The following is a 15,115-nucleotide window of genomic DNA, read 5'->3' as shown; positions in this document are numbered from 1 at the left end:
CATCCGAGTTTTTAAAGTAGTTTATGCACTGCGTGAGAAGCAACTAATTTTTAATCCAATTAAAAATATTCTTGCTTTTAAAAGCTCTATTTGCTTCTGTATCTTCCAGTGGTCTGAGCTGGAGAGCACCCATCATAATTGGTATTTTCTGGAAATGGCTGGGAACTTTGGACAAATTACCATCCACTTCCCCCCGCCCCATTCCAAAGCAGGCAGATTTAGTTAAATGGCAAGATATTAAAACTGCAGAGTTTGAAGAAGAGAACAATTTTTCATTGTCTGCTAAATGCCAGGAGAATCTCTAAAGACTTCCAGGCCAAGTAAAATGACTACAGCGAGCAATAGAAACTGTAGAGTCCGCCAGATGAATCATAAGAAATGCCTTCTTCAGCCTTGGCTTGCTATGGGAACCTAAGAATTTCCTCATTGGATCGGACCAAGATCCATCTAGTTCAGCATTCTGTTTCTAGCAACAGTTGTCAGCCAGATGGTTGGGAGTTCACAAGGATGGCATATCAGTTATGGCCTTTCCCTTGACCATATTCTGAATGCCTTCATGTTATCAGCAACAGGACTGAGTGAAGCTTATTTCAGACATTAATATCTCAGGTTAAAAAGTCAAGGTATGTATTAGCTTTGTGTCCACACAGTCCATCCTTGCATTGCAAGTTTCCTATTACCTTCTCAGCATGCCACAATAAGCCAAATGTTGTGTTCCATCCATATTCATTACCCACAAGACAAGGCATCAAGGCAGGCCAGTGGTTACATTCCGATGGACAGCTCCAAATGGCCACCTTGCACTAGCAAGGGCCAAAGGTGGACCTCATAAGCCTCTGTCTCCAGTGCATCCTTCCCAAACTCTACCCCTTGTTCAAAGAATGGAGGCTTTTAAACAGCCTAGAGATGGGTGCACTGCTTCTCCACTTGGTCACATCCTGCCTGGTGCACTCCCTGCAGTGGTTTGGAACAAACCAAGATCTTAAACCGAAGCCATGGTTTGTTCCAAATATGGTAACCATAGTTTCCCAGTTCAGATGTTAGGGGTGAGCCAGGTGACTATGTTACTTGAAGCCTTTCTGGTCTATTATGCAATGCCAAGAAGACAGAAAGGAAGAGGTAACATGATGGGTGAATGTGTGGTCACAAATCTAATGCATATCTTGGATTATTAAGCTGAAATATGTATATCCAAACTAGGCCTATGCATTTTTAAGTTGCGCATACCTTCAGTTCTTAAATATGTGGAAGGTGGAGATGCACTTTTGAACTCTTTATTCTGGTGACCCCCATATATTACTTCTTTCTCTAATCTTGCTCTCCCCTGATATTTGGAACTGTCACTATCAGATGTTGGATGAATGGCTCTTGTGCCAAGAAAATTTAAACAAATAAAACTGCTTTATACTTCATTAGACCTTTGGTCCCTGTAGCGTAGAGCTGTCTGCTCTGACTGGCAGTGTCCTTGGCAGATGCTTTAACCCAGCTATACTACCTAAGATTATTTTACTCAAATTCTACTTATTTGATTTGAATTGCCAGTTTTATCTGCTCCATATTGCTTAATGTGTCAAATATATTTAGCAATAGCAAACTCTAAAACACTTTCATACATATACAGCTCACTATCCTTCATATTGGAGTTATATTATAATCCTTTTTCATCCATAAGACAAATGGAATAAGACAATGTCTGTCCATGTGTGTGTGTTTTGTGTGTGTGTGTGTGTATATATATATATATATATATACCCTCTATTAATTATCAGTGATGCATCTGTGGAATGCATATCATTTGTACCAATGCAATAGATTATTATCCTTACCATTTTTATTATTTAAGAGAATAATGGCTCACCAGCATAAACAACACAAGACTGCAAGATGAATTCATTATAATATGGTGTGTTGTGCATTTCTCTTTGGGGGCTTTAAACTGTGTATGTTACCATTGCTAATAATTAACCTCACTCAATAATTTACACTTTGAAGCATTAATGATGCAGATGCAAAGAAAGGAGAAAAAAGAAGAAACATATTGATGCAACTAATTAAATAAGAGTAAAATTGTATAAAGTTTCATTATAACTGTAATTGATTTGTCAATGGAGTAATATAGCGAGATGTATTACTATGTTGACAAATTAAGTTAAAATTATGTCAGCCCAGTTCCTATTTTTTTATTGCAGTTCTTTCCAGATCATTTCTCATTTCTTCATAAAAAAAGTAGAAAAAAATAGGATTAAACTTTTCTTCTTGACTTCTCATAAGTATACAGATGACAAATTAGTGTGTTACAGCCCTTCACTGCTTCTGTTTGGGTGTAATGTTTAATTGAAGGGGGATAATTTACAGTAGTTAATTGGCTTTTGCCGAAGTTAATTTGATACTAGAGATAAACGGAACTCCAAAGGAAATGGCTGCCCATTGGTGTAGCTTTAGTTAAGCAGGTAATTAAACCTACCTACAGGCCCAGAACCTCAGCATTTCACTTATACAAGGTAAATCTGTAATTTGCCTCAGAGAGTGTATTTCTAGACAGGAACTGTCACAACCCTTCCAAGGTATGCCTTTATGTATTTATTTATTGGGAAATGCATGCCCCACCTATTCACTCCACTGAGACTCCTGAGACAGCTTGCAACACCAGAAAAAAATCCACCTCCCCATTCCAGCAAGAGAGGTCCACATGTATAAGCAGCCTTCTGTGTGCATTGTTGATGGAGAGGTGCGCCTGGACATAAACTGCCATCACAATGCATCATGATGTTTCCACAGATCAGGGGAACACTTGAGCCTTGGTGGTAAAGGTTATGTGCAGTCCCTAACCTTGTCCTAACAGCTTGGGGAAGCTCCCCAAATGACTCATCTGAAGTTTAGGAAGAGTCCCTATACTCTCTGTAAACTCTCAGTCCATTCCATTGAAAACAGCCATGCCTCATCCAACGACCTGCTCTTGGCATGGGCTGGGAGAAGGATATACTAAGAGAATAAGGAAGCAACTGCCTAAGAGCTGTGTATGGCCCCTCCTTGGCCTTGTTTCCACACTCCCTAGATCAATACATTGAGACAGGGAGGAGGTGTCACTGAATTTGTGAAAGCCCTTGTAAGCAGAGATGTTTAAATGGGGAGGGAGGGGTTCTCCTTGTGAATACAAGCTTCAAAGGATCCTGATACAACCTATTGTAGAGATTGCTAAAAGATGCAGAGATGCATAAAATCCACTCGAGCCATTTTTCTGTGGCCTCTCGTGCAATTTAGATAGATGTTTTGTTCAGCCTATGAAGATCCTACTGGATCAGGCCAAAGTCTAGCATCCTGTTTCCCATAGTGGTCAACCAGTTTCCTATGGGAAGCCCCCAGAAGCAGGACATGAGGGCAAAAGCCCTCTCTCACTGTTGTTCCCCAGCAACTGGTTTTCAGAGGCCAGAAGTAGTATATGGTTAGTAGCCATCATGACTCATAGCCACTGATAAGCAGGACCCCCCCCCTCCCAATTTCCCTCAATTTTTGCTTCAGGCAACAATCTGTGACAATTATGGGTTCACTCACCACACTCCACCCTCTTATAAGTTTTATAAAGCTTATTGGGACTCTACACATCCTGCCAAAAACACACAGCTCTTTTTGCCAAATTGTGCCCTCCAAATTGGCCACATTTTTTTTTTACTTTAAATGAAATCTGTAGGTAAACAAAAATAAAGATTAATGTTGAACAGAGGAATGGAAAACCTACAGATGAGGGTGCACAGATTTTGTTATATTCATTCCATCTGTGTTTCACAGATTATCGGGTATCTTTCATCATCTGTTCATTGAGGGAATTGGAGGGTGGGGAGGTGTATGAGAATTTCATCGCACTTGAGGAAATGTGCATTAGCACTAATGAACATTAGCACTAAAGTGCATTAGTGTAAGTACATTAGCACAAGCACTCATTTGCACCCCTCAGAAAAGAAACAAAAAACTAGTCTGCAAGTCCACAGAATCTGTGCAACTCAGAAAAAGCCAATCTACTGTGGAATCCACAGGTCAGATTCATAGAAATCTAAACTCATTAGAATCCTTTGTGGATTTCTCTGGCATCCCTATCTACAGGGAAGCAGAGCAGATGAGGGAGGCAGGATTCCTGGGGGCTGGGAGGGATGGAGATTCCAACAGACCTCAGCTTCAAGCAGTGATGCTGCCAACCTTCATTTGTCTAGCAAATGATATAAATGTGTCCAGCTCATATGGTTTTATCCAATGGGTTGCATCCAATGATAGACTGACTTTATTTATTATTTTTATTATTTTTATTTATTTATTACATTTATATCCCACCTTTTCCCCCCCAAGGAACTTGTCCCATTCAATTCAGTGGGCCTACTTTAAGTAGGCCTATCACCAGATACAGCTCCACATGGCCAGCTGAACTGAGCATCCTTTCTCCGAAAGTCCTCATTTGGCTCAAAATGGTAAGCAAGTTTCTGTATATGCATGATTTGTGTTCTAATTACTTGACTTGCTATCTAGGCACATACATGGAAGTTGTTTATGTTAACATCTTTCTCCCAGTGAGTGTAGCTCATTGATCGCTGTGACACTCACACAGATGGCTTGAAGTGGATATGTAGTTTGCAAAAGGATACTGTGTTGTATGAATACATAATGTGCATGTGCAAAGCATGTCATCAGAGTGTATGTCCCGACATTATGCAATTGGGAAGGATTGTTGGAGGGAAGAAGTGTAGCTTTCTCTGATCCCATCCCGCAAAATCAAAACCATTTAATTACTGAGATAATTACAAATTGAGCCAGGGTACAGCTTGCCCATCACTAGCTTAGAGACATGAACAGGCATTCCACTGCCTGTGAAGCATGGCCTTTGCATAAAAAGCCTGCCTGGATTTCCCAGGATGCTTGTTAAATAGGGCTTCTTCACATGGAGCTTTTATCCTGCTACTGAGATTGGTTATTCACGGAAGTCTGGGGAGACTTTAGATGATGTAATCAACCTCCAGGGCGTCTCCCACACAAAATGACTTTTATTCCATTTTTTTTAAAGATCGGAGATAATAAGCTCTCAAATTACAGTGCATTGAGTTCTCTTGTGAAAAGAGGAAAACCCCCAATGAGAGAGCTAGACCACAGTGCCATCTAGTGGCAGTATAATGGAACATATGGAAGAGTCAGATAAGGGGGGAATAGAGGGGGAAAGTGGGGGGTGGGGAGGAAGCACATGGAAAGGGACCCCACCATGATCCTGCATTTAAAATGGAAGCAGAAAACTTGTTTTACATGAAGGAACTCAATGTGCTATAATTTGAGAGCTCATTATCTCCCATCTTAAAAAAAAGTGGGGGGGAAAGATCATTTAGTGCACGAGATGTCCTGGAGGTAGGGATGTACAGAAGTCACTTACCTTTTAGCGAAATTGATTCGAGGTGGGGCGGGGAGGCGCTCCATCCCTCCCCCCCGAAATTCTGGCCGGCTGGCTCCGCTCAGCAGGGATTCTGCAGAGCCGCCGGCCGGCTCCGCCAGCGGCCGGACATCCGCCCGCTGGCTAGCAGGGACGCAAATGGCAGCGGCCGTAGCCACCGCCATTTTCATCTCTGCAGTCAGCCGTGATAGGCTACGTAAATGTTTACATAGCCTATCACGGCTGATTTAAAAAACAAACAAACACGCATACGCAAATGGCAGCACCCATGGGCGCCGCCATTTGCATTCCTTATTCCTTATTTTGGCATGTCTTAGTCTACGTAAACATTTACATAGACTAAGATGGCGAATTCCCCTTAATTCCCACTAAGACGTGCCAAAATAAGGAACGCAAATGGCGGTGCCCATGGGCGCCGCCATTTGCATATGCGCTTTTTTTTCTTTTAAATCAGCCGTGATAGGCTATGTAAACATTTACGTAGCCTATCACAGTGTTTTTTAAAAATCTAGCCGTGATAGGCTACATAAATCTTTACATAGCCTATCACTTTTTTTTTTTTTTTTACTGGAAATGGTGGCAGCGGCCGGTTGGAAGACCAGCCGCCGCAGCTGCCCCCACCGAACCACCACCGAACCACCACCGGAGTCGCCACCACCAGGAAGATCTGCCCAAGGTAAGTCCCGTCCCGGGGGGGCAGGGGGGGGCAAACCGTTCCACCACTGATTTCGGGGGGCCGAATGCACTGGCATTCGGCCTCCCCAAGATTCATGGCAAAATTCTCTGACATCCCTACCTGGTGGTTGACAAAGCAGAAAGACCCATTTTAAATGTGGAATTTTAGTCTGGTGTAGAGATGCTCATAGTCTCAGAGGCAAATCAAGTTGCGACATTCTGACAAGCAACATAGGTAGGGCCAAGGAACTTCAAAAGTGGGTCAGAAAAGTCCCACTTATGGATAATAAGAATGCTACAGTGTGGATAATGGAGAGAAAAAGCAGGCAAAAGTTGTTTGGTGGACATAACATAACTGCAGCAGTCCTCAGAGTAATAAAGGTATTTGTGCTAGGTTTGTTGGGAACGTAATTTTCTCCTTCAACAGATTTCTAATCCAAGTTGTTCTCTCTTTTTTTCTCATTAATTTAAACTCTTGAGTGCAATGGTAAGTGACGTTTCAGTACCCGGCTAGAAATGAGCAATAACATTCAAATGAAAATTGGAAGCTGAAGATCTAATCATCAACAACAGATGGTTCATCCTGAATCTGATAAACAAGTTCTCACTTTCCATCCCACTCCCTTCTTTCTCCTTACCATTCCCTCTTTGATTTGCTTGGGTTTTGGTGGAAATCATCCATCCTTTGGTGCCATGAGCAAGGTGAATGGGTCCTTCCATCAGAACAGTTTGCTCCAGGAGAAATATGGACCAGCTTCAAACAGCAACAGAAAAATTATTCACCATCCAGAACTGACAAGATGTGGGATATAATTCAATCCATGAGAACCATGGCAACCTTCTTGAGCTCTGCATCATCTCCTAAGTTTGGACTCAAAATGCAACCTGTGTGGCAGAAAAAAATTCTCAGTCCAAGAGCTTCATTCAGTTTTTGGATGCCTACAAGCAGATGTCCTATTGAGGACATTTGGAGGCTTGGTAACAAATATGATGAATTATGGATCCAAACAGAAGTATTGCCACCTAGAACTTCCAGCTCTGCCATTGCCTTTTGCCAACCAAATGGTATCTGATTTAGCCTCCAGAAGTGAGCTGTTCATTTACAAAAAAAAAGCAAAAAGCAAAAAAAAGCAAAATGCCCTGAGTAAACAGTAAAAATATTTTATGGATGTATCAGACCACTGTTGGGTACTCAGACCTAGAATTTCCCATTGCTTCTTAACATGAGCCCCATTTGTAGATGCCCTACACATTTTAAGAGAATATGTGAAAGGTGATTGGGGATACCTGCCGCCTCCAAATGAAAATCTCTGCCATCTCTGCTCCTCAGACCTTCTGCACATTCAGCAGACATCTTAAAATGGAACCTACCCTCATGTAAATGAGTATGTCCCTCCACATGAGCATGATCCCCAATAGCACACGGGACATCCAATTACATGGAGGGGCCTATATGCATATAGGTGTATATGCACATGGGTTCTCCCTTCAGACTTTCACTGAACACATAGAGGTCTGTAGGGCAGTGACAATCACATTGTGAGGAGGGCCAGCATTAACTGGATGCACAGGACATTTGTGAACATAGTTATGAACAGTCTATTGTACCTATCATGGGTAAATGGTAGCTGATGGTTTGAGACCACATTGAAGTGGATCAGCTGTGCTGGTTGAAGTGGACTTCTCTCCACCTGCTCCTTCCCATGCAAACTCCTCCAACCCATGTAAATACTACCCAGATGTAAATACTACCCAGTATGTAAATACTAAGCTGCAGGATCTGCTGAATGGGGTAAGCTGTGCTGTGTGGGGGATCACCCCAAATCAGCTGGAGAAGCCATCCATTAATGGAGTGGATTTTTTTTTTTTTTGAATAAATCTCAAGTTATTTTTTCTCCTGAATATGAACTGCAATTTTTGGGAAATGCTTATACAAAAATGAACTGAAACAAAATTCACCTCCATTTGCACCAACCAAATCCAAAGCAATTAGGTAAAGCAATTCCCAGCATGGAGGGGACCATATTGTACCTGCCTGCAGTGTAGCTGTTGAAAAAACCTCTGAAGACCCTGTAAGGAAAAAAAGAGGGGGAAAAAAGAGGTGGCAACCCTAAGTCAGCACTAACATGGTTGCATAGACAGGGATTCAAACCCAGATGTTTGAGAGAAAAGCACTCAAAGCCTGGGGCTCGATGACCAAATCTGTCAGTTTCTCCCACATTCATTAAATCATCGTCATCATCGTCATCATTGTCACCATCATCATCATCATCATCATCTCAAATTCTTTTTGTCCAGAAGATAGGACACATTGAGAATTTTGGTAAATTCTTACCAAAACTGAACTGAAACAAAATTCTCACCCACATCTAGTTCAGTATTGCACTCATGTCCTGCTTGTGAGTTTCCCACAGGTAGGTGGTTGGCCAGTGTGTGAACAGAATGCTGGACAAGATGGACCCTTGGTCTGATCCAGCAGGCTCTTCTTATGTTTTTAAGGTTTGGGCAAAATACCTAAAACAGATGGAATTTCAAAAGGGCAGTCAAAAGCACACTGGAAAATGGAGGTGCTCTTTCACCATAACAAAAGTGAATACAGATCTAAAACAACTGTTTCAGCTTGGCTGTAGTAAATTCACTTTAGGTGAAATCCAGTGGCAACCCTTATTTCCACTGTCAATAATAGTCCAACATTGTGTGTGTATGATTCAATCTAGAACTGTAAATGCAAGGTCTTTTTAGCATTCTGATACGATTTCTCCAAATCTACCATACAGACATATTTCCGTTGTTGTTGTTTCTGGTGGAGACTGTGCGTGCCTATTAATCCCAAAGTAAAATATTCCCCAAACCAGTTGATCAATCAGTTAACAAATTAACTGCTAATTAATGAATAGCCCCATGAATGCCCGCTGACAGGGTGCGAGGAATAAGAGATGGCTCTACAATTCTTTATCAAAAACACTACCAACCAAACATTCCTGATTTTTTTTTTTTAGGAATCGATGGAAAATGCCCCAGAAAAATAAATAAATGGAAAAGCATGTTCAAACAATATTTTATAATTCCTAGAAGCCAAGCTGAAATGGTCATTATGCTGAAAAATGAATAAAACTCTTTTTCTTTCAAATTAAATTTTAATGTTGCAGAACTTTACATGATCCCATGAACATAAATAAATATGAGGCGACAACTAAATATTTTCCCCAGCTAATTATGCCATTAATACAGAACATGATATAAGTACATGAGGAATAACGTTGCTAAATACTCAAATGAGGGTGGCAGGGGGAGTTTAAAGTAATGGCTTTGTGTTCCATAAGATTTTTTAAAATGTTTTAAAATCCAGATGTTAGATCTAGGGATGTCAGAGAATTCTGCCACAGATCTTGGTAAGGCTGAATGCGAGTGCATTCGGCCCCCCAAAATCTGTGGCGGAACGGCCTGCCACCCCCCCGCCACCCCACGGATCCCCCCCGGGACAAGACTTACCTGGGGCGGATCTTCCGGGCGGTGGATCCGGTGAAGGCGGCAGCGGAGGCCGGTCTTCCGACCGGCTGCCACCGCCACCATTTCTAGGCTTATGGGGGAAAAAAAAAAAAGATGTGATAGGCTACGTAAATCTTTACGTAGCCTATCATGGCTAGGTTTAAAAAAAAAGAAAAAAAGATGTGATAGGCTACGTAAATCTTTACGTAGCCTATCATGGTTGGGGGTGGGTTTTTTTTAAAAAAAATGCTTACGCAAATGGTGGCGGCTACGGCCGCTGCCATTTGCATTCCTTCTTTTTGGCCGTCTTAATCTACGTAAATATTTACGTAGACTATGATGGCGAAAATCAAGGGGAATGTAAATAGCGTAGCGGGCGCTATTTGCGTCCCTTTTTCATCCACCGTTGTAGCCTACGTAAATTTTTACGTAGGCTAAAACGGGGAATCAAAAGGGGACGCAAATGGCGCCCGCTTCGCTATTTGCGTTCCCCTTGATTTTCGCCATCATAGTGTACGTAAATATTTACGTAGATTAAGATGGTAAAAAGAAGGAACGCAAATGGCGGCAGCCATAGCGGCCGCCATTTGCATACGTGTTGTTTGTTTGTTTTTTCCCCAAAGCCCTCTGTGGCCAGAAATCACAGCCGGCCGTTTGAGGATTCCAGGGGGGAGGAACGGAGCGCCTCCCCCCCCCGGTCAGGATTCCGGGGGAAGGGACGGAACGCCTCCCTCCCCACCATCAACTTTCATACAACCCTAGTTAAATCAAGTTTTCTTATTGAAATAATGATCAACAGGATCCACAGATTGGAGCAATTACTTCCACACAACAAAAGGAGGTGGGTAGGGATGTACGAAAGACTCACCTTCCATTCCGGCCCGGGGGGAGGTCCACAGTGGGGGAGGCAATCCTTTCCTCCTCCCCAGAATCTGTCCAGGTCAGCTCCGCTCTGCTTTGATTCTGCAGAGCCAGCCGCCAGCTCCACTTCGCTGGCGAATGTCGATACGGCCGGCAGTCGTATTGCTGTAAGTCAGTCTCCGGATGCAAAAGGTGTAGTAGGCGCCATTTGCGGCCATAAAGTGGGTAGATTAGCCAGATTGCATCCTTGTTTTTTGACGTGATAGGCTACACAAATATTTGTGTAGCCTATCGCATGAACAGGGATTTCCAATACACTATTTGTGTCCCTGTTTATGCGATAGGCTACGCATATATTTACATCAAAAAAGAGGGACACAAATGGCATAGTGGATGCTGTATGAGGCTGCACATGGCTGCATTTAGGCTGATCTACCAGCTTTACAGCTGCAAATGGCACCCACTACGCCATTTGGGTCCGGAGACTGACTTACAGCAATACGGCATGGCAGTGGCTGCCGGCCGTATCGACATTCGTCAGGGACGTGGAGCAGGCGGCCGGCTCTGCAGGATTGAGGCAGCGATGGATCCGACCTGGACGGAATCCACGGGGAGGCGGAGGTGAGTGCTCTGTTCCACCACGGGCCCCAATGGGGCGGGATTCTTGGAATCTGGTCTCATTGTGGTCCCTGGTGGAATTCTCCCCCATCCCTAGAGGTGGGTGTCCTCTGGTTTTGGCCATGTAGGTAGAACCTGGAGTCCAAGTCTAGTCAGGGGCAAAAATATTGACTTTGATGGTTTTTGGGCTGTTCATGGTATGCCTGCTATAGTACTCTTCAAACAAAATGCCTAAACATTAGGGATGGACGAAAGTCCCTTACCTATTCTCGAAGCTTGCTTCGCGGTGGGGGGGAGGCACTTCGGTTCTCCCCCCAAAGTTCAGGCGAGGGGAGGGAGCCACCCCATCCCTCGCCAGTGAAATTCAGGCCGGGTAGAAGTGCCCCATCTACCCGGCCGTGAAAAAAAAAGTAAAACACACACACACACCCGTGATAGGCTACGTAAATTGTTACGTAGCCTATCATGGGGGGGGGGGGGTGTTTTTTTTACTTTACTTTTTTTTTTTTGCAATGGCGGCAGTGGCAGCCGGTCGGGAGACTGGCCGCCGCACCCGGCCCTGACGAAACACCGCCGAAACGCCGCCGGGACCCGCCGCCGAGAAGGACATTCGGCCACGGTAAGTCCCATCCCGGGGGGGGCGGGGGGCCGGCGGAGAATTTCCCCACCAATTTCGGGGGGCTGAATGCATTGGCACTCGTCGCCCTGAAGTTTCGGGGAGAAATTCTTGGCCATCCCTACTAAACATGGAGTTAGTCCCTAACCTGCCTGCCCTTATCTGGGCAGAGATAGCCTAGCTACAGTTATCCATTCTGTGATAACTTCTTGTCTGGATTACTGCAATGCATTATATGTGGCGGCTGCCTTTGAAAACAGTCCAGAGACTTCAACTAGTCCAAAATAGGGCAGCAAGATTGTTAACTGGCCAATGAGATCACATTATGCCAGTACTTTTCCAACTGCACTGGCTGCCAGTCTATTTCTGGGCCCAATTCAAAGTTCTGGTGTTAACATTCAAAGCCCTAATGGCTTGGGGCCAGATTATCTGGAGGATCGCCTCCTCCCATATGTGCCTGACTGGACCCTAAGATCGTCCTTAGCAGTCCTTCTCCGGGAATCCCCACCAAAGGAAGTGAGGTGGGTGGCTACCAGGAAGAGGGCCTTTTCTACTGTGGCACCCCAGCTGTGGAATGAGCTCCCTAGAGAGGTTCGCCTGGCACCTACGTTGTACTCCTTCTGGTGCCAGGTGAAGACCTTTTTATTCTCCCAGTATTTTAGCTTTTTAGCTTCCTAGTCTTAGCTTTGGTCTTTTAAATCTGTATTTTAAATCTCTGCATTGCTGCTAGGATTTATTCTGGTTGTACTGTTACATTGTGGTTTTAAGCTTTCATAGTTGATATTGTTCTATGTTGCGCTTTTGTGGTTTTATTTTTTGTGTACCGCCCAGACAGCTTCAGCTATTGGGCAGTGTAGAAATGAAATAAATAAAAATTAATAAGTAAATTGTAGAGGCTTGCAACCAAGGAAGAGTCTAGTTGGAATCACGGTGTGAAATTCACCACCCCCTTTCATTACTGCTTCTTCAAGTAATGCTGCTACAGTGACAATAAAATGGCAGAATTCTCCTTCTCTGCAACTCTTGAAGGAACAGTAGACATCTCATACTCTTAACTCTATGCCTTGGAACCCTCTGCACCCTTGGCTTTCTGGATCATGGACTCCGTCTCTGCATTAGGGATGGATGAAAAAATATTTCAGTTTGGTTTTGATAAGGATTTACCAAACTTTACAAAGTTCTCCAAGCTAGTGGACAGAAAGAACTTGAGCTTTAAAGGGTTGTGTGTGGGGGAGAACCCAAAACTCAGAGACACACATCTGTCCAGGCCCGGGGCTTTGATCGCTTTGCTCTTAAAAGTGTTTTCTGACAGGCTCCTCATCTTTAAGTTCTATATGGCAGCCAGGGACATCCTGATCTTCTTCATGCGGGGAATAGCTGCAGCTACTGAATTTGGCTGGTGCAGATGGATGAAAATTTGGTTCCACTTTGGTTTTGATAAGAACTTTGCTAATGTTAGCAAAGTTTTTCATATTCGGGAGAGAAGGAATGTGGGGAAAAGGTGGAATGTGGCAGAAAGAGAAAAAGGCCAATTTACCGATCCTTAACTTCTGTGCCTTTCCCAACTGTCCTTCATGCCAGCAGCATACAAGCTCTCCTCTCTCTAGGTCTATTGTCAGGATTTTTCTCCTTGGTTCCTCCTGTCTTCAATTCCATGCCTCCAATGACCATATCTTCACTTCAGGTCCCAATCTCTCCCCCCCCCCATTCCTAGTCCTTCTAGCTACTCTGGGCATCCCTCTGTTCACTCTACCACTGCCAACAACAAATGTGGGGAAATCCCCCCCCCGTGGGGACCACATCCAGGTTGGAGATCTGAAAAGTCATTTCAGATTAAAGTGTACTGGACAAAGAGTACACTCTTCCTTTGATGCTCCCTCCTCCATATATGGCACACAGGCAACCCACACAAGGGATGGCATAGGAATAGGGATGTACGAAAGTCACTTACCTTTTTGATGGGGTGATACGCGGTGGGGGGGAGGCGCTCTGCACCTCCCCCCAAAATCCTAATCCGGCCGGCTCCGCTCCGCAGAGATTCTGCGGAGCCGCCGGCCGGGGCCTCCTGCAGCCAGACATCTGGCCGCTGGGCAGCCTTCCAGAGAACAAAAAAAACATGAATGCAAATGGAGGCAGCTACAGAGGCAACCATTTGAATTCCCTTTTTGTTTGCTGTTTTAGCCTACGTAAATATTTACGTAAGCTATTATGATGAAAAAAAAGGAACGCAAATAGCGCCCAATACACTATTTGCGTTCCCCTTTTTTTTCGCCATAGCTTACGTAAATATTTACGTAGGCTAAAACAGCAAAAAAAAAAAGGGAATGCAAATGGTGGCCGCCATAGCCACTGCCATTTGCGTACTAGGTTTTTTTTTGTTTTTTTTTTGCCTGCTGTGATAGGCTACGTAAGTATTTACGGAGCCTATCATGGCAAAGGCAGCTACGCAAATGGCATGGTGGCCGCCATTTGCGTGGCTGCCTTTGCCGTGATAGGCTACCTAAATGCTTATATAGCCTATCACGGCAGCCTGGCCAGATGCAAATGGTGGCTGCTATGGCGGCCACCATTTGAGTCCGCAGCAGCCGGCCGAGAGACCAGCTGCCGCCGCTGCTGCTCGAGCCGCCACTGGAGCCGCCGGAATATCCGCCCCAGGTAAGCTTCATTCTGGGGGGGATTCCGCGGGGGGGCAGGGGGTGGGAGGCCGTTCTGCCACAGGTTTCTGAAATCCGTGGCAGAATTCTCCACCATCCCTACATAGGAATCCATCCAGGGGGTCAGGTCCACCAAGCTCACCCTGCTCCACAACTCATAGAATCATAGAATCATAGAATCATAGAATAGTAGGGCTGGAAGGGGCCTACAAGGCCATCAAGTCCAACCCCCTGCTCAACGCAGGAATCCAAGTCAGAGCATCCCTGAGAGATGGCTGTCCATAGAATCACACTTACTTGTGAGCTGGCCCAACTGGACCTGTGTCAGGCCAGGACAGTTTGTGGACTTCACCATTGCAATTGCCAGCTGCTCTGCACAGCCATTGCGCTTAGAGGGCTGGATGCACCTGATCTCGTCTGATCTCATAAGCCTAGCAGGGTCAGCCCTGGTTAGTACTTAAATGGGAGACCGCCTGGGCATCAGGCTTCCTGCATGGAACAGGGGGTTGGATTCGATGGTCTTGTAGGCCCCTTCCTACCCTATGATTCTGTGATCTATGAACTCTCTCGTTCTCCCTGACCGGGCACTGGCAGGGGCAGCAAGAGAATTGTGCAGAGCGGCTGGTGCTGCAATTGCCTGCCGGCCACTGCCTATGCCCAAGTGTATCACTCTTTGTGCTGGCCCCAGAAGGGAGAATGAGAGACTTGCATACAGGCTGGCCAGCCTGCACCACACTTGCCCACCGGCTGCTGCAGGCAATTGCAGAGGAGACAAGGAGG

General features: G+C 44.7%; 1 long non-coding RNA gene across 1 annotated transcript in view; it reads left to right on the top strand.

The window, feature by feature from the left end:
- LOC146351911 (uncharacterized) overlaps positions 1-15,115 on the top strand; it is a 52,255-nt gene that overhangs the window by 23,452 nt on the left and 13,688 nt on the right. The window contains exon 3 of the long non-coding RNA XR_014787333.1: positions 4,339-4,457. This is a non-coding gene — a long non-coding RNA (uncharacterized LOC146351911). The remainder of the gene's footprint in view (positions 1-4,338; positions 4,458-15,115) is intronic.

This window comes from Heloderma suspectum, chromosome 2 (genome assembly GCF_057233095.1).
Source record: "Heloderma suspectum isolate Gila_16-S chromosome 2, 16-S_ref, whole genome shotgun sequence".
NCBI lineage: Eukaryota > Metazoa > Chordata > Lepidosauria > Squamata > Helodermatidae > Heloderma > Heloderma suspectum.
This window is presented reverse-complemented; position numbering and strand designations above follow the sequence as displayed.